Source organism: Acinonyx jubatus, chromosome B4, assembly GCF_027475565.1.
Source record: "Acinonyx jubatus isolate Ajub_Pintada_27869175 chromosome B4, VMU_Ajub_asm_v1.0, whole genome shotgun sequence".
NCBI classification, from domain to species: domain Eukaryota; kingdom Metazoa; phylum Chordata; class Mammalia; order Carnivora; family Felidae; genus Acinonyx; species Acinonyx jubatus.
In genome coordinates this window covers 72,426,165-72,449,432 of record NC_069387.1, presented here as the reverse complement: position 1 = coordinate 72,449,432, position 23,268 = coordinate 72,426,165, and the positions used below count along the sequence as shown (strand labels likewise).

Here is a 23,268-nt window from a genome sequence, read left to right as displayed (position 1 = left end):
ACCTAGCCTTGCAGAAACCCATCAGGAGACTCAAGGCTTTGTGAAAAGCAACGCTGAGGAAAAGCCAAACTCTGTTTCTCCCCCTAAGTGGGGGAAAGCCACAACGACCCTCTAATTCCGTGGTTCTCAAAGTGCAGCTCCCCAACCGGAAGTATTAGTGTCACCCAGGGACTTGCTAGGAATGCAAATTCTCAGGCCCCACCCCAGACCACTTGTGTCAGAAATTCTGGAGGTGCAGCCCCGCAATCTCTTTTAGGAGCTCCCCAGAGCTTGTCGTCTACAAGGCAGAGTGGCTTTTAATTGAATTTTTATTGTGGTAATTGTTTAAACAAACATGCAGTTGTAAGAAATATTGTGGGGAGATTTCTTGTACACTTTGCCCAGCTCCCCTGAAAAGTAACATTTTGCAAAATGATAGAATAGTGTCATAACGGAGGTTTTAACGTTGATACAATGCACCTCTTTTATTTGGAATTCAGCAGCTTTCCTTGTAGTAATGTGTGTGTGGTGGGCAGACACGAATGTGCATATTAAGTTCTATACGGTTTCATTACCTGTGTTTATTGGTGCATCAACCACCACAAACGAGTTCCAACACCATAAAGACCCTTCGGTTCGTCCTTTTTTTTTTTTAATTTTTTTTTTAATGTTTATTGATTTTTGAGACAGAGGATGAAAGGGGGAGGGTCAGAGAAAGAGGGAGACACAGAATCTGAAACAGGCCCCAGGCTCTGAGCCGTCAGCACAGGGCCCGACACGGGGCCCGAACTCACGGAACGCAAGATCATGACCTGAGCCGAAGTCGGCCGCTTAACCGACTTGAGCCACCCAGGTGCCCCTGTCCTTCTTTTTAAACTGTTCCCTCTAGCACAGCCTGCACCTTCCTGGTTCCTAACCCTTGGCAGTCTCTCTTCTGTTTTCCATTCCTAATGTTTGTCATTTCAAAAATGTTATATAAATGAAATCATACAGTATGTAACTTTTTAAGATTGGCTTTGTTTCACTCAGTATAATTAGCTGGAGGCTCATCCAAGTTGGGTGTATCAATAGTTCCTTTTTATTGCTGAGGAGTTTTTAGGGGGAGTACGTAAGACAGTTTGTTTAAACATTCCTGTTGAAGGACATCTAGACTGATTCCAATTTTTTGGCTATTACAAAGAAAATGGCTATGAACATCCACAGAGAGGTTTTTGTGTGAGCATAGGTTTTCATTTATTTGGGGATAAATATCGAAAAATATAATTGCTAGGTGGTATGTAGTTACATGTTTGGTTTTACGAGAAACTCCCAAACTACTTTTCAGAGTGGCTATACCAATTACATTTTTGCAGCAAAGTGTGAATGATCCAGTTTCTCCACATCCTCACCAGCATTTGGTGTTCTCACTATTTTTTGTTTTAGCCATTCTGATAGATGTGTAGTAATACCTCACCAGGGTTTGAACATACATTTCCCTAATGGCTAATGATCTTGAACCTCTTTCCATGTGCTTGTTTGCTATCTGGATATCCTCCCCAGTAGCATGACTGCTCACGTCTTTTGTCTATTTCTAACTGCATTATTTTTTGTTGTTGCTGTTTCTGCTGTCAAGTTTTAAGAATTCTTTACATATTCTAGATACAAATCCTGTGTTGGTTGTGTGGTTTGCAAAACTTTTTCCTCCAGTCTATAATTTCTCTCTTCTCCTCTTCACATACATTTTCGCAGAGCAAAAGGTTTTAATTTCAGTAAAGTCCGTTATCTCCTTTCATAGAAAAATTGTCCATAGTGAGGTTTTTTTTTTAAAGTTTTTTTTTAATGTTTATTTTTGGGAGAGAGGCGGGGGGCAGGGGCAGAGAGAGAGGGAGACACACAATCCAAAGCAGGCTTCAGGCTCCAAGCTGTTAGCACAGATCCCGACGTGGGGCTTGAACCCACAAACCGTGAGATCGTGACCTGAGCTGAAGCCACTTAACTGACTGAGCCACCCAGGCACCCCCTGGTGAGGTTTTTTTTTTTTTATATTGTGGTAAGATACACATAACATAGTGACCTTTCAAAACACCTTTCTACAGTGACCCTTTAAAACACAGATCAGATTATGTCGCTTCCCTGTTTAATACCTTTTAATGGTTACCTATTGTCCTTAGGATAAAGTTAAAGTCCCTAATTTGGAGTAAAGCCTTCAAGAGTGAGGCCACTCTTCTTTGCACCTCAGCCAAACAGAACTGCTTTTAGTTCCTCTAAGATATCTGGCTTTCTCTTTCTTTACTCCTCTGGGACCATATTCTCCTATCTTCTTCCCTTTACAAATTCAGGTTTTAGCTGCTATACTGTATATTTTACAGCACAAGCATCAATACTCTCAAAGCACTTCTCACATGGAGTAGTAAATGCACATTTTTCTACTTTCCCCATTTGCTAAGCTCCTTGAAGGCAAGAGCTATTTAGTCATTGCTGTCTTTCCTTTGCTTGTTGAAATGCCTGCCACACTATACGGCTAGACCTAAGTCACTAACCCCGGTGAAATACAGCCCTCCTCACAGGACCACCCCTCAGGAAAAGAAAACAAAATCTAACCCAAACATTAGCCCCAAACTCAACATCACCCTCATCCTATCTGATCAACTTTCAAGACGTTCTGAAGTTACAAAGCAGCTTTTATTATTGAGTGCTTGTGTGTGGCATGGTATTTTTTTTGGCAAAGTGTTTTATAATTAGCTTGTTGATTGTTTCTCAAAACCCTGAAGGAGAAATGTTCCCTTTCTGTCAGAGATCAGGGAACTGCGCCCAGAAAGATCAGAAAACTGCATCTAAAATCGTATGGCAAATCATTAGCCCTCACCACAAACTGGTTTTGTCTACTTGGCTTTGACCCTGATGTGTATTGGGGAAATCCATGGAAACCCAGGGAACACCCAGAGGGGGGTTATCCAATATAACTTTCTTTTTCAGGCCGTTGACAAAAATTGAATGATTATTTTAAATGTCTGTTGAGTGTACGAATCGAACAAACACGGACCTACTTTGTTATGTGAAATGAGTATTCCTGTTTAAAGAGGTAGGCTTATTATGAGTCCTGCTCCTCACTACCTTACTGAGTATTTTCTAGTTTATGGACTAGGTCCCGCAAATTAGTATAACCCTATACGATAGCTTCTATAATTAGTATTAGTATAACCCTAACCCTGTAGCTTCTATGACATTGGAAGCAGAGAAAAATCTTCACAATTGGCAGTAGTTAAGTCTCCTTATTTCGCACAATTTAATCTGGATGTCTTCTCTACTAGCTGAGTGGATTTAAAGATGGACTGGAGCCCTCCATAGCAAGCCCTCACAAAAGGAAGAAGAGCCCTCCTCAAACAGAGTGGTAATTCAGGAAGAAAATTCAGAAAGAAGGCTGACTAGCCCATCCCCCACACGATACCTTCTAGTATCTTCTAGAAGTTCTAAGCTAATATAGTTTGAAAGTCTACGTCTACACAGTCTCCCTTGGAGTGACTGTGTTTGGGCTGACTGCAGTAGTAGGCCTCCTTGTTAGACCAAGTCTTGATTGTTGTTGGATCACCATCCTTGTTGGACCACCATCCTTGCGTTCTTGCCAGAGGGACAAGATCTAAAGAACAGATCTGTCTCAAAGTATCACCCAAACCAGTGAGCCAAGTATAACAGCAGCCCCAGCCTGCCATGGGCTCAGGTCTTGGCCTGCATCTATCTCTCCGGGCAGGACCTGCTCATCTCTGGTTGATCTGCCCCAGGACTATTGCATCAGCAGCAGAAATTTACATCCAAAAGACATATTTTCTCCCCGATCCACTCAGAAATATTATAGGCTCAACGATTTTATCTTGATCATGAAGACAACGTTTAGCTGATCCTGAGATTCAAAACATTTTTGTAGTCTGGATTTAGTGACCAATATAAAACTGTTGTTCACTTATTTATTCAATATATACTTACTGAGTACTTCTTCTGCTCCAGGTGCTGTGTTTAGCACTGAGGCTAGAGCGGTCAAAGCTTACAGTCTTGCAGGGGCAGAGCCTAATATTAAACAGTCATACGAGAGCACACATACATCCTTTAAAGCCAGCCTATGTATGCAGCACTTATTCGTTATAATACCATTTATATCTAAACAAGTTTCCTTAAAGTACACACACAGCACATTATATAGTAAACACTCTATTGCAGTGCACTGCGGGTGCGTGTATTTCCCCCACGCTCAATGAGAGGCAGCTCAGCCGTTGGAGCATCAGCCACCAGACTGCAAAGACCCTCAGCCTGTCTGTTTCTCAGCAGAAACACCGGGCTGCCTACATCCACACAGAGCTGAACTCTGCCAACAACTCGCATGAGCTTGAAGTGGGTTCCTCCCCGGAGCTTCCAACACCTTTGACTTTATACTGGATCAGAAAACCAGTCAAACCTACAGGATTGCCACAGAACTGTGGGATAGTAATTAGTGTTGCTTTGAGATGCTGAGTTTATGATAATTTGTTACAGCAACATAAAACTAATAAAGGAGTAAGGGCGTGGACACGAATCAAGAAATGATTCCAGAATTGTAACTAGGTGTTGGTGGAATGGACCACACAACAGTATGAGAGAGACAAGAAATGGTCAGAGTCTATATATTTTGAAAGTAGAGCCCGAACGATCTACTGATGTGGTACATAATTGGGAGTGGTCGAGGGTGACTCCGGGCTTTTTGCCTGAGCAGTTGGAAGGATGAAGTCACCTGTAAATGGAGCAGTGTGCAAAGATAAATTTAGAGAGGTGGGGAGGCACTGCATTATGCACAACTTTCCTAGTTACGTTAAGAATTTTGAAAGAGAGTAGAGCCAAAAGTTCTCATCGCAAGGGGAAAATTTTCTTTGTTAACTGTTTGAGTTGATGGTAACTTACTACGGTAATCATTTTGCAATATGTGCACGTGAAGTCATTATGCTGTATGTTTAAACTTATCCGGCGTTGTATGTCAATTAGATCTCAAAAAAACTAAAAAAAAAGAACTTTTGGTGTTATCTTAAAAATAAAGGAAAGTTATTGAATACTTTTAAGGAGACAAAGATTACAATCAGATCTGCATTTTAAAAAGAGCACTCAGGAGCCCTACAGTGGAGAAACAGATGCAGTCAGGTACACCCACCCAATGTGAGTAGGTAACTTACACAGTTAGGAACAGCAGCAAAGCCAGGGTCCTCCAAGGTGAGAGCAAGGAGAGCCTCCCAGCTCATTGGAACAGAATTTCTCACACGTAAGTAAGAAGATGAGAGACTATTTCAAAAGGAAAAATCCTCAGAGGCAACCAAGATTTATTAAAACTATTTTAACTACAACATTCCTTAAATATGTAATAAAACTAGGCACAAACAATGCATAATCATAATTCTTATACCACTATAAAAGCAAATAAATCTACAAATTAAACACTGAGAAACATACCACTCAAACTTAGAACGTTAATACGCTATTGCAGAAGAAACTGCTTCGCAGAAACTCAACTGTCAGAGCTTGACTTAATAGTTGAAAGATGCAGTCTGTCTTTTTTTTTTTTTTTTTTTTTAGGCATCAACAATACAAAGGCAAACACCTGCTCTCAAGTGTGTTGTAAGAAATGATGTTACTAACATCAAAATTTTGCTTGCTAGTTCGAGAAAATCAGATGTCATAGCAGTCAACATTTTGCCACTGGACCACCTTCAAATGGCGTTTTTAATGAGGCACCACTTGATAGCTCTGTAAAGCTTACTTACTGGCGTCAAGATGAGATAGCATTGTAATATCTGTAACATTTTAGAAATTTTCATTAATATGACATTTAATAGTCTTGTTGAGCATTCACCATCATGTTTACCCCTCCACTCACTAACAATGAACTATTGAGAAGAAATACATATATAGAAGTGGAATTTGTGTAACACATCTGTTTACAACACCACACAGTTCCTTCCAATTTAGCCATGCCTATACGCAAAGAAAGGAAAACTACAAGGACTAGAAAGGAAGAAACAAATTATTTGCAAGTGAGGTGATTTTGTACAGAAACACCGCAAAAGATGCTTCAGAAAATTAGAAACAGCCAGAGAGATGGGGGGCCTGGGTGGCTCATTCGGTTGAGCGTCTGACTTCGGCTCAGGTCATGATCTCACGGTTTGTGAGTTCAAGGCCCACGTCGGGCTCTGTGCTGGCAGCTCAGAGCCTGGAGCCCGTTTCAGATTCTGTGTCTCCTCTCTCTGCCCCTCCCCCACTCACTCTCCGTTTTTCTCTCTCCTTCAAAAATAAATAAACATTCAAAAAAAAATTTTTAAGTGAAATAACCAGAGAGCTTTTATAGCAAAGTTGCTGCCAATAAATGTTGGCATGCATTTCACATGCCAGCAGCAGTTGAAAAATAAAATTAAACAGATACTTTTTAAAATAATATAGTTTTGGGTGCAATTGTAAATGGGATCGATTCCTTGATATCTCTTTCTGCTGCTTCATGATTGGTGTATAGAAGTGAACCGATTTCTGTACATTGATTTTATATCCGGTGACTTTGCTGAATTCAAGTATCGGTGCAAGCAGTTTTTTGGAGTCTTTTGGGTTTTCCATGTAGTATCATGTCATCTGCAAAGAGTGAAAGTTTGACTTCTTCCTTGACAATTTTTGTTGCCTGATGGCTGAGGCCAGAACTTCCAACACTATGGTAAACAACAGTGGTGAGAGTGGACATCCCTGTCGTGTTCCTGATCTTAGGGGGAAGCTCTCAGTTTTTCCCCATTGAGGATGATATTAGCTGTGGGCCTTTCATTTCGGCTTTATGATGTTAAGAAATGTTCCTTCTATCCCTACTTTCCTGAGGGTTTTTATCAAGAAAGGATGCTGTATTTTGTCAAATGCTTTTTTTGCATCTATTGAAAGAATCATATTGTTCTTATCCTCCTTTTATTAATGTGGTGTATCACATTGATTGATTTGTGAATATTGAACAAGTCCTACAGCCCAGGAATAAGTCCCACTTGATCATGGTAATTCTTTTAATGTACTGTTCAATTCTACTTGGAGGCATCACAGTTCCAGACTTTAAGCTGTATTACAAAGCTGTAATCATCAAGACAGTATGGTACTGGCATAAAAACAGACACAAAGATCAGTGAAACAGAACAGAGAATCCAGAAATGGACTCACAAATACATGGCCAACTAATCTTCAACAAAGCAGGAAAGAGTATCCAATGGAAAAAAGACAATCTCTTCAGCAAATGGTGTTGGGACAGGAATGCAGGACAGTGACATGCAGAAGAATAAAACCACTGTCTTATACCATACACAAAAATAATTTCAAAATGGATAAAAGGCCTAAACATGAGACAGGAAACCATCAAAGTCCTACAGAAGAAAACAGGCAGCAACCTCTTTGATCTCAGCCACAGGAACTTTTTTTTTAATTTTTTTTTAACGTTTATTTATTTTTGAGACAGAGAGAGACAGACCATGAACAGGGGAGGAGCAGAGAGAGAGGGAGACACAAAATCCGAAACAGGCTCCAGGCTCCGAGCTGTCAGCACAGAGCCCGACGCGGGGCTTGAACTCACGGACCGTGGGATCATGACCTGAGCCGAAGTCGGACGATTAACCGACCAAGCCACCCAGGCGCCCCAGGAACTTCTTACTAAACATGTCTCCAGAGGTAAGGGAAATAAAAGCAAAAATGAACTATTAGGACCTCATCAAGATAAAAAGCTTCTGTACAGCAAAGGAAGCAATCGACTAGCCAACATATGGAATAGAAGATATTTGCAAATGACATATCAGATAAAGGTTAGTATCCAAGATCTATAAAGAACTTACCAAACTCCTAGCACCCCCAAAACAAATAATCCAGTGAAGAAATGGGCAGAAGACATGAATAGACACTTTTCCAAGGAAGACATCCAGATGGCTAACAGACACATGAAAAGATGCTCAACATCACTCATCATCAGGGAAATATAAATCAAAACCACAATGAGGTACCACCTCACACGTGTCAGAATGGTTAAAATTAACAACTCAGGAAACAACAGATGTTGGTGAGGGTGTGGAGAAAGGGGAACCCTTTTGCACCTCTAGTGGGAATACAAACTGGTGCAGCCACTCTGGAAAACAGTATGGAGGTTTCTCAAAAAATTAACATAGACTACCCTACGACTAGCAACTGAACTATCCAAAGGATACAAAAATGCTGATTCTAGGGGCACATGAACCCCAATATTTATAGCACTATGAACAATAGCCAGGTTATGGAGGGATCCAAAATGTCCATCATCTGATGAATGGATAAAGAAGATGTGAAAAGCATCTTGTATTCCTGCCATTTGCAACAATGTGGATGCAACTAGAGGGTATTAAGCTAAGCCAAATTAGTCAGTCAGAGAAAGAGCTATCATATGATTTCACTTGTATGTGGAATTTGAGAAACAAAACAGACGAACATAGGGGAAGCGAAGGCAGAGGGAAGCAAACTGTAAGAAACTCTTAAACACAGAGAACAAACTGAGGGTTGCTGGAGGGGCGGTGGAGGGAAATGAGTTAAATGGGTGATGGGCATTAAGGAGGACACTTTTCAGGATGAGCACAGGGTGTCATATGTAAGAGATGACTCACTAGGTTCTACTCCTGAAGCCATGACGACACTCTGTGTTAACTAACTTGAATTTAAATAAAACACATAAAGAAGTATCTAATATCAAAAATGACATAACATAGGCCAGAACTTTCTGGATAAATGCATAAAATTTTACCGAATAATGTTTAAAGAGGCCTAAGAAAATGGAAAGATAAACGATGTTCATTGAGTGGAAAGTGCAATATTTAAAAAAGGTCAATTCTCTAAATTGATTCAGTGAAATACTAACCATATATCCACCATGTTTTTCTTTTTTGAAAATTAATAAGCTAATTATAAATTCTGCATAATGCAGAGAGCTGAGAATAACTAAGATACGTTTGAAGAAAAAAAAAGGTGAGATGACAGGTAGACATCGTTTACATAAGGTATTATCAAATTAAAGTACATAAGCACATAAAGTGTTGGTGCAGGCAGAGAAAAATAGACCAATAATACAAATTAGACTTCCCAAACAGATACATTAATATACAGGCTGTTGAAATAAGATTGGGGTAGTACTGCAGGTCAACAGGGAAATGATGATTTTTTTTTTCAATAAATCATCCTGGGAAATTGACGATCCTTTTAAAGAAAAACAAAATTGAGTGCATTTCTCACAACATAAATAAAAAATAATCAGGTAGATTAAAAATCTAAATGAGAAAGCCAAAATTATTAGGCTTTATAAATATAATAAAACAGACTATCTTTATGACTTCAAGGTCATAAATTCTAATATTAGTCATAAGTAAATAAAGGTCAACTGCAAACTGTAAATAAAAGTCGCCTTGTAAATATTGTATGAAGTGCATAAACCATGTAAGATGGTAAGATCGATGGACTTAATTACACAAAAGTTAAGAGCTTGTGTTCATCAAAAGACAGTGCACAGAGTAAAATGACAATCCACACACTGGGAGAGGATATTAACAAGCCATCAACAAGATGGGAGAGACTAGTGTTTTCTCTCGAGAAGGACCTACATAAAAGGAGATGTGATCATTACCAGCTCCAGGTCTTTGGGGAGGTAAGGTGTGAGCACTTCAGGAGATGCCTGTTTTGGATAACTGTGGCAACACTTGTCCATGCCAACTTCTGTTAATACAGAAAGGACTCTGGTGAGCACAAAAAGAAGCAGCCCCCAGGTTGCAAGGGAAATGATGTCACCTGGGGCTTATTTCAGCGAAGTGAAGGAGGTAGAGCAACTGTCCAGGAAAGAAGTTGAAGGTAAGAAAGATTGAGGCTTATGGTGCAGGACTTCTAGAGGTCCCAGGGGTGAGTGGAAGGGTAGGGAGAGGCTCAGGTTTCGGTTAACCGATAGGATATAGAAAACAGTATGGAAAGGAGGCCTCAGAAGATGGTAGGTGACCAGAAGATGTCTGCCTGCATTCACCTGGCCCCATAAACTCAATTAGGAGGTTTAACGGAGGAGGTAAGCGCCAAGATTTAGTAGGATTTGGCTGTGTCCTTGAAGTAAGCCCAGTGAGTATAGTGGGAGCCGGGTGCGATCTCACTGGCAGTGGCTGCTCCTGTGACCGTAGACCGGTTGGAAAAGATGCCCAGCCAGTGTGAAGCTGTAATCTGTCAGTGGAAGATGGAGTGGGGCCACCGGAGCCCCAGTGTATTCTCCCCAGGAATGGGTGTTGTCTTATGTATACTTTAAGGGTTCCCTCAGGTGCAAGCTGATAATTACTGTCTTCCTTTTCCTCTTTCCCACGATGAGATAAGCTTAACTTTTAAAATATCTCATTTAGGCTTTGGCAGCTGAGCCATTTAATCTTGAAGGTGGACATTTAAAAGTGTAAGTAAGCTAATGATTTACTTTGGGTCAGGAGACCGAGGCTTTAGATTAAATAGCAAATGTTGGCTAGTTCTGTTATTTGGGGAGGATATTATAAGAGGTCCTATGGTAACGCCAGATAATATAACAGAATGACTTAAAAAGAATTTTAGGGGTTCGTGGGTGGCTCAATTGGTTAAGCATTGGACTCTTAACTTCGGCTCAGGTCATGATCTCACGATTTGTGATATTGAGCCCTGCGACCGGCCCTGTGCTGACAGTACGGAGCCTGCTTAGAATTCTCTCCCTCTCTCTCCCTCTTTGCTCTCCCTCCCCTGCTCTTTCTCTCTCAAAAATAAAATTATATTAAAAGAATTCTATATTTTAAGAGGTGCATAATACTATGAAAAGGCTTATGGGTATAACTGGACACGTGGGTAGCCTTATTATACCAGCAAGGGTTTGTAGCTGTAAACAGGGCAATCCTTGAAGAATTCTGACAGAACAGAAACCCATGAAAAGGAGCACAGATCACTGGGGACCAACTGAAGGGATGAGGCAGAGCCCTGCACTTGCCAGCAGGGGGCAGCTTTTTCTTCTCCATGGAAAGGAATCCAGGAGCTCCCTGAGGCCTTGGGTGGGGAATCTGGTGCAGGGTGACAGAGCTAGAAAATGCCCCTGTTCCACGGGAGGGCTGGTCTCAGTGAGCCGTCACTGCCCCTTCTCCAAGCACTGCGGCCTGTGGGGGACAAGGCGAGCGTGGGCTCTGTCCACGCCACTGGCTCTCCTGCAGCTGCTGCAGCCAGAGAGGCGTCCCCCAAGTCTCTGTGGTCCCTGGATGGGGGCGTGTTGGAGACCCACGCATTCCTTCTGGCCCTCGCTCCAAAGGAGGTGAGGAAAGCAAGTGGCTGACCTACTCAGCTTTTGTAACAATCAGTGTCTGAGCCACCCGACCAAGACTCAAAGGTGAGGAACCTCTCAAACGCAGGAGAGGGGTTCCGACACTGGGCAACTGGCCACAACACTAACTTGTGACTGTTTCCTGTCCTTGTTGGCTTTTTAAACCTTTATTTGGATTTCACCCTGGCCTTCTACAGCACAGGTGACACGGAGCCTAAATGCAATAGGAGGCTCTGGAAATCAGTACGAAGTTAAGAGGATCGGCCCACGGATGAGTGGGGCCCTTCACTGGAAGGAGAAAGTATTTTGCAGGAAGTAGCGGTGCTTCAGGTCACTGATATGCCTTCTATTCACACGGAAGGAGGATGACAGTGTGACAGGAGGGGCTGGGAAACTGAGGTGTTAGTTTAAAATGAAATAAATAAATAATAATAATGAAAATTAAAAAAAATTTTTTAAATGAAAGAAATACAGGGGCGCCTGGGTGACACAGCCTGTTAAGTGGATTAAACATCAACTCTTCATTTTGGCTGAGGTCATGATCTCACGGTTGTGAGTCGAATCCCCTCATGGGGCTCTGTGCAGTCAGCAGATTGGGATTCAGTCCATCTCCTCTCTCTCTGCCCCTCCTCCCCTTTCTCTCAAAATAAATAAATAAACTTTAAAAAAAAATGAAAGAAATAGATATGATGAAGTTGAACTCGATATCCTATTTAAAAAAATTTTTTTATGGGGCACCTGGGTGGTTCAGTTGGTTAAGCGGCCGACTTCGGCTCAGGTCATGATTTCGCGGTCTATGAGTTCGAGCCCCGCGTCAGGCTCTGTGCTGACAGCTCAGAGCCTGGAGCCTGTTTCAGATTCTGTGTCTCCCTCTCTCTGACCCTCCTCTGTTCATGCTCTGTCTCTCTCTGTCTCAAAAATAAATAAACATTAAAAAAAATTTTTTTTTAATTTTTTTTTATGTTTATTTATTTTTGAGAGAGAGACAGAGACAGACAGAGCACGAGCAGGGGAGAGGCAGAGAGAAGGAGACAGAATCTGAAGCAGGCTCCAGGCTCTGAGCTGTCAGCACAGAGCCCAAGGCGGAGCTTGAACCCACGTACTGTGAGATCATGACTTGAGCCATGAGATCATGACCTCAGCCGAAGTTGGAGGCTTAACAGACTAAGCCATCCAGGCACCCCCCAATTTCTTACTTATTAACATTTGACCCTGTAATGTTATTATTGCTGCACACACATGTGGAGACTGCTACACATATACACATAGGTGTAGGAGCATATATACATATAAACGTATGTAACAGTATACCTAATGTAGATATGTACTAATATCCATCTTTGTAATTGTTTGCTCTTCACTTTGCTTTTGTTTTCTCACTTTGTTTCATATTGTGCCTCCTTCCTTTCTCTTTCCTCCCCGAGTACTATTGATCCGACCGGATACCATAAGCAACCGAATTTCAGCTGTAAGCCACATGCCTTGATCCTGGTTCAATTCAATTCAATGTAATAAACATGTATTATTTGCCTATTAGGTGAAACACATACAGATATTTTTTAAAATTCAGTGACATATCTTGTCTCTCCTTGTCTCCCTCCTTACAGCTCATAATAGATTGTTTTTACAGGAGATATCTATCCGGGGCAGCACAAAAAAATGAATGGAGGGAGGCAGGCAAGGTACATACAAAACAAATGAACCAGTTATCTAGAAACTATTAGTGAGATACTTCTCTTTGTCATACTCTGTTTTGTTATCCCTTAATATCTGAAGACACCCTGATTTTTGTACACCACTCACTAGCAAATTCGAAATACATTTGGAAATCACTACATAGAAGATAAAGCCTGTGGGTAAATTAAATAAAGCACTGCTTCCAGCAAGAGAAAAACCTAGGAGATGCCGGTTTTATTGCTAACTCTCTTCTTTAATATTCGGAAAATATATTCTTATAAAATAGTGAATGATACGAAGAAAGGTGCACAATAGATGAAAAATATGTTGTGGGGCCCTATAATTTGCAAGAATATAATTAAGCTGTTATTGTTTAAATATGCTAGGTAAAGCTGGAGTCAATTTATTGGTAATATACTTTTGAGGCTTAAGCAGGTGCCAATGCCCTGGGAAGCCAACGGTTCCGAGTTTGCCAAAGCCCAGTGGGGAGAGATGAAGGACTCTCGAGAATCTAATGAGGACACAGTTGTGTTGTTTTTAATCTAAAAATCTATCCTGTCACTTAGCGGTCCTGCAGACCCGGATTGGCTATTAGTACGGTCACTGTGAAGAGAAGATATTTCTGCAAAAGGAGATCGTTGCTGGCCATGTTAAAAAGAGAACGATGACTAACAGAGTCTAAAGAAAAGGGATTTGCTTTTTGAAAGCAAGTATGTGACACACATGGCCAGCTTAAAATCAAGTTCTGGCACTTGAATCTGGAAACCTTCAAAGCAAAAAGTATGCACAGTTCTGCTCTTGTTAACACGTTCCCCCCCACCCCTTTCCTGCAACACTTCTTCCTAATCTTCAGCAGGCTTTCCAGCCCCCTACCCAGCTCCGTCTCCTTTCTGAGCAAATGACCTTGGCTCCTACCCTTCAGTGAAAGCAGTAGCACTCAGGGCCCAACCCTCCCAGAGTCCCAACTTTTGCACTGACGTAAATAGGTGAGTAATTATTTGCTTAATGTCTGCACATCTCCCCTGCCCAGTGGCAAGCATCCTGAGATCAGGGATGGAGCCTGTTCACCAGTGTGGCCAGCACATGGTCCGCCTGGGGCTCAAAAGGTATCTGTTGAATGAATGCATGAGTGAATGAATGAATGAACACACTTCCTTCCCCCTCATTTATCAGTTTTTGTTTTAAAAACAAAAGTTGTGCTTTTTCCATAATACATCCTCGTGGTAAAAACCAAACCAAACCAAAACAAAACAAAACACGCCAGAATGGTACAGAATCAGACTGAAGAGAAGGCTGAAGTCACCCTCCTGGGGAAATTCCTCTGGCTCCCTCCCCACCTCCCCGCCAGCCTCAAAGCTCACCTTCCCCTGCACCCAGATTTCATCCTCTTGATGTGAGCTCCCCCAGGAAACCCTTCTCCTCCACGTGGACGTGGACGAGTCAGGGAGGGGGGCTTGGCAGGGCCTTTCCTCAGGGTGGCCAAGAGTTGCAACAGCTGAGGGTGAAGGCAAGTAGTGCGGCCAAGGGGAACAGTGGCCGGGCGCCAGGGAAGCTAAATCAGTCATCAGATCTTAAGGGTGAGAGCAGGCTAAAGAAAATAAGAGGCAAAGCAAAAGGTCAGGGCAATGCAGCAGGAGGTCAAGAATGTAAGTGCAAGTGGAGGCCAAGGGAGAGGGTCCAGGGCCATACAGATGAATGGAGGAGGGAGACCAAGAATGCATTTTCTTTTATTTTGGGGTGTACCACGGGGTTGAAGACGGCAGGCCTGGCATTCTGATGCCTCTTTAGAACTGCAACCTATTCATTATCCTCTCTTTCTCCAGGCCACTGTTTCCAATTCCTTTCTCAGGCTGTAATGATGCCACGCCTCCTCACCTAAAAACAAAATAAACAAAAAAACCCCTCTCTCAACCCTGCCTCCCCTTCAAACTGCCCCACCCGGTCTCTCCTCTGCCAATTCGGGACACATTTCTTGAAAGAATCTCCCTGCCTGTATTCCTCTCCGCCCACTCACCGCCCAGCTCAGTTGTTTCTGCCTCCTGCACCCCCGCTTTGCTGAAAACTGGGCTTTGCCAAAGTCATCCTTGACCTTCGTATGGCTATCATTAGATACAGAGAATGTGGTTTTGTTGCCATCCGAACTGCTCTTTGGAGCTCTGACCACCGCCTCCTCATTTGGCCTCTCTGACCTACCCCAGCCTCCCTGCCCCACCTCCCCACCCTACTCTCCTGGTTCCGCTTCTCTGTCTCTAGCTCATCCTTTCCTTTGTGAGGCTCTCCACTCATTTTTGTCTATAGCTGCCTATGGACATCAGGTAACACTGCGTAATAGACAGCCGGCTGTGGGTGTCGGCCCATCCTAGATCGGTTAACACGGTGAAGCTGCTCAAGCACCCGGCCTGGAAACGAAACCTCTTCTGCATTATTGTCCAGGATTGATTGCCCTCCACCAATTTTCAATCCTTTATTCCCACATCGGCTCGCCACCTCCTTTTTCTTACAAGAAAGCATTCTTTCCAGTCATTTTGTCATCTTATTATGGTTACCATTCACTGAGCATTTGCTATTAGGGTGTTTCACTCTCACTAATTGATGCATTAAGTTGTTTCTTTAGTCTGCAAATATTTACCTACTCTTACTATGGTACAGGCGCTGTGGATGTATCGTTTCTAGTGATTACAACTCACTTAGAAGATAGCATATTGTCGCTTGAGAGGCTGACACTGAGGCTAGCATTTGTCACTCCTGGCTGACGCCCCAAGAACACTCAAGAGGTACAACAGGAATTTGGATTCACAGCTCTTTACATTTCGCTAAGATACCAAAAATTAATAGTCTATCTCTCATCAAGCATCTTATGCCAGGAGCTTTTCTCTCCTTTATCTTATTATACAAGTGGTATCATTAGCTTATGGCCTGATGTTATTTTTGAAACACCTCATTTATTTTTTTTTAATTTTTAATGTTTATTTATATTTGACAAAGAGACAGACAGGGTGCAAGTGGGGGAGGGACAAAGAGGGAGAGTGGGAGACACAGAATCCGACCCAGGCTCCAGGCTCCAAGCTGTCAGCACAGAGCCTGACGCAGGGCTCGAACTCACGGACTTCAGATCATGACCTGAGACTAAGTCGGACGCGTAACCCACTGAGCCACCCGGGTGCCCCTTGATGTAATTTTTGAAACAGAGGAAGGAGAGATCATAGCAATGGACACCCTGACTGCCACAACATTATTATCGGCATTATCATGCTTGTTTCCGCATGGTCCCAATGAGGCTACCTATAAATCACATAGCTTGAGATTCACTTATTTATTCACGTCCTCACAGATCTTACAATATATTTGTAGGGGATGGAGAGGTGAGAAGATCAATTTTAATCAAATAAACAAGAGAGCATATTATTATAGCTAAGAAAAGTCCCAGGAGGAAAAGATACAAACAGATATTAAAGAAACTTGACTCGGATTGGGGGGGGTGGGGTCAGGGAAGTTTCCTAAGGACATAACATGTGAGTTGAGATCTAAGTGATAAACAGAAGTTAACCCCATAAATTGGTGAGTACTTCATAAGGAGGGAACAACAGCACCTGCAGAGGCTGTGGGTAGAAGAATAGGCATATTGCTCTCTCTCTCTTTTTTATGTTTATTTATTTCTGAGAGCTTGCGTGCTAGCAGGGGAGGGGGCAGAGAGAGTGGGGGGATGGGGATCCAAAGTGGCCTCTGTCCTGACAGCAGAGCCCATTGCCGGGATGGAACTCATGAGCTGTGAGATCATGACCTGAGCCAAAGTGGACACTTGACCAACTGAGCCACCCGGATGCCCCTAGGCATATTGCTTTCATGGCCTAGTTGCTGGGGCATAGAGTGAGGGTCACAGAAGAGGCTGAGAGGAGTAGCCTGGGCCGGACTACCCTGACCACGCAGCATTCTTTTTCATCTTAAGAATCAAAGTCCAGCAGGATGGGGTCTTACCAGATTTGTGTTCTGAAAATCTTCCTCTGGCTGCTGTGTGGAGAACCTGCTGGAGGCCCCAGGAAAGACAGAGGATAGTTGGGAAGCTATTGCTACAGTGAGAGCAGGAGATGACACCTTAGACTAGCATGGTGGTCACAGAGGAAGAGAGAAGTCCGTAAGTGTGATACCTATATTTGAGGAGGCAGAATCAGTAGGACGTGCTGACAGAGTTAGAGAAGTAACGAAGAATAAAGCGCCACAGTTATGTAGGTGTCCAAGATGCCTAATCGCATGAATGATGGTGCCATCCACTGAGATGGGGAAGAGCAGATGGAGGACATCACGGGTTTGCTGGGTTATGTTAAGATGGAAGGGTCTGTGGCACAACAAGGTGACCTCTGGATGTACAAGTCTGGAATTCCAAAGAGAGACCTGGGTTGAAGATAGGAAGTAAGGAGTCATCGGTGGAGGAATCAAGCCACGGTGTGCAGGAGACAGGCAGGAGGGGCTGCGGGATGAGAAAAGGTTAGGATGGAAACAGCCAGAATCCACCATCCAAAGGACTCACTTTCCCGTCATTTAAAAGAAAAACCTTCTCTGAAGAAACTTAGCTACTTCTTAAAATAAAATTTCTCTTAACCAAATTTTAAAACACTAACATAAGTAAGAAAGTTACAAAAAAGAAAGGAAGCCCTGCACCTATCTGGTCCCAAATGAATCCGTAATGTTTTATTTATTTAAAAAAAAAACCCCAAAGCATGCAAGATGTTGACATTTGTTTAAGTCGAACAATGGTTGCTTGTTATATGTCTCCATAATTTTCATATGAATGAAATATTCCATAATGAAACAAAAACTGTAACAGTGAAATTGTTCCAGGAAATAAAGCCGAAGCCAATAAAAATTCAGGCCAGAAATTAAATACAAGAAGGAGGTAAGGGAAAATAAAGGATTAGAGATATGGCCAAGAAGCCCCTTGGCCTCAGTAGGAAAGGTGTTGGCCTAACCCAAGAAGATGTGCCCTGAAAGATTCTGCTGATACGTGTGTAGGAATTTCCAACATTATAGAGACCATAACACATAAAATCTTGGTTCTGTTTACATTTCAGGATAATGGGAAGCAAGAAGTTGGCCAATACTATTTGTTTGGGCTGCACGTAAAAGTCATTAGTGTGTTTCATGAATAGATGGTACTTTTGTGAGCCCTGTGTATGCAAGAATATACTTAAAATTTGGAAGCGAACTACGTCTGAAATAAGACTAGTGATTTATAAGTGATCTCTAATCAGAAATGACTTTGGTCGTATGACAGGACAATGAACCACTGTCCCCCTCACCTATATCACCTACTACCACAACCACCACCATCTCCACTACCCCCAAGAAAAGGTAAGGGAGGATTGTAGAAGGATATCACCTTTAAAAACTTACTCTGGCCTTTATATTAAGGGATATATGGCTCAGTGATGAACCTCTTCTCACAGTACCTAAATGACTACAAACCCCATTGTTTTGGGAAACTATGCTTGAGAGATGTGGAGACAATTAGAAAAAGAAAGAGGCATAGCCGTAACTCTCAAGGGTGGTGTTATTTCAAAAGCAACTGGGTATGGAGTGCTGTGCCTAGTCCCGATTTTTCTACTGTACTCCATGTTGTCAACCCTACCTTGGACCATCCTGTTGGACTCGCGCCCATGGGGTGACTCTAGTAGTAAATAACTCAGACTTAGGAAAATGATTAATGATGACTGGGTCCCCTGAACTACCTGCTGGGGAAAGGGAAGGTCCCTAGGGTGAGGGCAATCACTGGAGTATTGAAGGGACAGCTGTACCATCGACATTTGAAGAAGGGAGCCCTCCTCCATGCTTCATGGGCCTGAGGTGGAAGATCTGTTACTCATCGTGTGATGGCTATGAAAGGTTTGATTTCTAGAGGAATCTTTTATTTCAAAAAATCACAGTTAGCATATAGTTATTTTCCCTTTATATGCTCTAGCTCCCTTTTACTTTCGCCAAGACTTCAGCAAAATCTGATTAGTCCACGTAACTGTGAGTAGTGACGTTGTAGCGGGGCAAAAGAGGACAGCCCCAAATGGAAGTGCTTCTTCACTTTTGGTAACGGGTTGAATAGTGTCCTCCAATAACTCATGCCCCCCTGGAGATTCATCATGTGATCTCATTTGGAGTAAACCTTTGCAGGTATACCTAAGGCAAAGATCTTTAGAGGAGATTACCCTGGATAAGGTGTGCCTTCAATCCAGTGACTAGTGTCCTTTATAACAGAGAGGAAGGAGGAAAACATACAGATGAAGAGAAACGCCTATGTGAAGACAGAGGCAGAGATTAGAGAGACCCATTAGCCAGGAACAGCAAGCATGGCCCGCAGGCCTCAGAAGCTAGGAGTGGGTGTGGAATTCATTCCAGAAGGAACCAACCCTGCTGAAACCTTGATGTGAGACCTCCAGGCTCCTGAACTGTGAAAGAGTAAATTGCTGCTGTTTTAAGCAACCTGCTTCAAGACCATTTGTTAGAACAGGCCTAACTACCTGCTCCACAAATGAAATTAAACTACCACACCTCCACAAATGCCCTGGCGAGGGTGGCAACATTTGTTTGAGAGTGACTGGGGTCCTTGAGTTTCAGGCTGTAAAGAGCAGGAAAGCAGGCAGCGGCCTGGGACCGAGAGCAGAGGACGACAGAGGAACCAGTGGAAAGTGAGCAGCCAAGGAGACTGCTTAGAATGGACATAAGTGAACTCCCCCCACTTGCCCACCATGCTGGAAGGAGGGGAGCCAAAGGGACCAGGGATACCTGATGCTTGATCTCTATCAGAATCCTCTTCAGGTACAGGAGTGTCCCTGATGTCCTCGACTCCTCCTCTCTTCTGACGACCTTCAGACTTCATGCACAGTGGGGCCATGCATCTCAATATGTCCACATTCGTGTCGTTCTGACGATTACAAATGATGTGGGCTAAAGCAAGCTTAAATTCCTATTAAGGTCACACAAAATGTCTTGGGTCTTGCCAGAGGATGAACTGTCAAGTGAAGCCCCGTTTTTCTCATTTAAAACAAAAAAACAGCTTTAAAAACAACAACAACAACAAAACAGCTTTATTGCGATAATTCACCTATCATGCAATTCACTTAAAGTGTACCATTTCATGGGTCTTAGGATACTCACACATTTGTGCAGCAATTACCACAATTTTAGAGCATTTTCATCCCTGCCAAAAGAAACCTCCCCACCATATCCGTAACCCCCACCCCCATCCACAGCTGTCCCCTCACCCTCGCTTTCTCTCTTTTCTGGTTGTGGATGGCCAAGCAAATAGCCCTGAGGGTAGGTGGCAGCCGCCCTTAAGAAGAAGGCAGCTTTAGCATAAAGCTCATACCGCAGGAGGCAACACGGAGACACAGAAAGCTTTTCAAATCAAAGGAGCCAATTATTTAAGCCAATCTGAATTGCATTTTCTGTCACTTGTATGTAGCTAAAAGCATCTTCACTGATATAATGACTAATGATGAAAAGGGACGAAACATAGTAAAAAAGACACAAGATTTGGATTTCTTGTTTGGCAACTCTTTTTTTTTTTTTTTTTTTTAAGTAGGCTTCACGCCCAGCGCGAGACCCAACGTGGGCCTTGAACTCATGACCCTGACATCAAGACTGAGCTGAGATCAAGAGTCAGATGCTTAACTGAGTCAGCCACCCAGGCGCCCTTGGCAACTATTTCTGATTGTCTGCCAAGGGCCGAGCACTTTATACGCATACTCTGGCCGCTTACTATCAATGTGACGTTAGGCGTTAGGTAAGACTCACCGGCTTCCCCGGCTCCAAAGGAAGGGATAATGGGAAGGGAGGGAATGGACTTAATTATTTTTAAAAGCCTCTTCTTGCTCTGTTGTGTAGACTTCATTTTAAAAATGAATAATATCACCCCTCAAACATTGTTAATTCAGTCATCCATTCGTTAACTGAAAATAATTGGAAATCTGCAATGTACTGAGATTAAAAGGATACATAAGACATGGTCCCTGATCCTAATGAGTCCATAGTTATTAGGGAGATAGATATGGAAGCAACTAACTGTAATGAGTGCCACGAGTGATATTAAAGATGGAGGTCACGAAGCATGGTGGCGTCTCCGAAGGGAATGCGGGTCAGGAAAGGTTGCAAAGAGTACTGCAGTACTCAGTACTCAGTACTCAGTACTGCAGATGAGTAACAAGTTTAGAGGCAGATGGTGGGAAAGACAGCAAGTTATTTTTATAGATGTAAATGATGTACATAATATGAATATATATTACACGAACATATCTAATATAAATATAGATAAGAGAGAGAATAGATTTAGAGAAAAGACTTAATTAAAAATGCAAATGTGAGAAAGTATTGGGAATCAATGACAGCAATAGGAACAGTAATATTAGAAAACCTAATGTTTACTGAGTATTTACTACATCAGGCACTATTTTATTCCATTTTAGGTACTGTCTTTTTCTCCCCTCACATAACCTCATGAAATACACCATCATTCCCCTAATTTTACTAAGGGAAGCACAGGGAAGTAAAGTCACTTGCTCAGTTAGAAAGTGGTGGCACCAGGCTACAAGCCCGGGGGGGCTACCCAGAACCACTGCAGTGCGCAGGTATTCACATAGGATTCTCCGAATGAAAGACAGGCAGACACCTAGGGGAAGATTCTTTTTAAAAGTTTTTTTAAATTATTATTATGTTTCTTTATTTTTGAGAGGCAGAGAAAGAAAGAGTGTGAGTGGGAGAGGGCCAGAGTGAGAGGGAGACACAGAATCCGAAGCAGGCTCCAGGCTCCGAGCTGTCAGCACAGAGCCCTACACGGGGCTCAAACCCACTAACCGCGAGATCATGACCTGAGCTGAAGTCGGACGCTTAACCAACTGAGCCACCCAGCCACTGAGCACCCCTGAAAGATTCTTTTTAAACTAATAAGGTGTATTTGACCCAAAAACCAACGAAGGAAGAGTAGTATTTAGAAATAGTTGGAATGTGATGGGGTAAATAATATTGAAAGGATAATATCAAAGGTATAGGCAGGAGATGATAGAGGCACTGATGAATTCTCCTGGTGCAATGTGCTGTGTGAGCCTCGTAACACGGGACCTGGAATATGGGACAATAGAGCTTTTATCTCATGAGGCAGCGTCAGAGCAGGGTGGACAACATGCAAAGTGCTTGCCCTGGTGCCCAGCACATAGGAAACAGCCAGTGAACAACTATAGGTTTATAGAAGTTCTTGCTACAGGATGCTTTTCAGTAAAATCAGCAGATTTAATGAGAGAATGTACAGAAAAAGCCCTTTGAGGAAAGATACAGTGCTCTTCAGAGACGGTTTCATTACTATGACTGATTAAGTGGCACTTACAAACTAGAAACCTTGTTTTCCACAGGTGTTCATTCACTTCATTTATCAACAGAAGCAAGTCTCTCTTTTGCAGTCATGAATTTTCTCCTTCTAACTTGGCAATCACTAATTGTAGCATCAAGATGTTTTCAGATGTAGCTCCATTGTCAAGTCACTAAGCAACTGATTAACTATACCTGAACTATTTTTTTTATTTAAAAATTTTTTTTAGTTTATTTAGTTTTGAGAGAGAGAGAGGGGGAGAGAAAGCAGGGGAGGGGCAGAGAGAGAGGGAGGCACAGAATTCAAAGCAGGCTGCAGGCCCTGAGCTGTCAGCACAGAGCCCGATGCGGGGCTCGAACTCATGAACCGTGAGGTCATGACCTGAGCCGAAGTCAGCACTTAACCGACTGAGCCACCCAGGCACCCCACATACCTGAACTATTTTAAATAAACCTGTCCGGTGAAGACACATTCTGGTAAGTGCCCCTCAAGGAGTAAGAAAAAAATATTCCTCTAAATTGAAACCCAAATTCTTACATTTTTGCAAAGAAATATTGTTCTGCGGGACTCTGGTCCGATGGGAGAGATTCCTCTGGGGTCTATGTTAACCTTGGTCTGTCAGCAAAACCACGCTGCCGTGAGTTTCCATCTTTCATGATTCTTTGAGACTCAGGTGTTATAGACTGAACGTGTTTCCCCAAAATTCATCTGTTGAAATCCTAACCCACAATGTGATGATAATCACCTTGATGATTATGACCTCATAAATGGAATTAGTGCCCTTATAAAAGGGACCCCAGATAGTTCACAAGCCCTATTTCTGCCTTAAGAGATCACACCGAGGAGTGGGCAGTCTGCGACCAGAAGAGGGGCCTCTGCTGGCACCTTGACCTCAGACTATAAATCTCAGAAATAAATTTCTAGTGTTCACAAGCCATCCAGGCTGCGGCACTTT

At 42.6% G+C, this 23,268-nt stretch overlaps 1 long non-coding RNA gene across 1 annotated transcript; it reads right to left on the bottom strand.

Annotated features, from left to right (window-relative positions):
• Positions 1-12,299: 12,299 nt before the first annotated feature.
• Positions 12,300-22,985, bottom strand: LOC113592955 (uncharacterized). Its single transcript, XR_003412950.2, has 3 exons — positions 22,851-22,985; positions 19,739-19,964; positions 12,300-14,845 (listed from the first exon to the last, which is right to left on the bottom strand). It is a non-coding gene; the product is annotated as an uncharacterized LOC113592955 (long non-coding RNA).
• Positions 22,986-23,268: the final 283 nt, after the last annotated feature.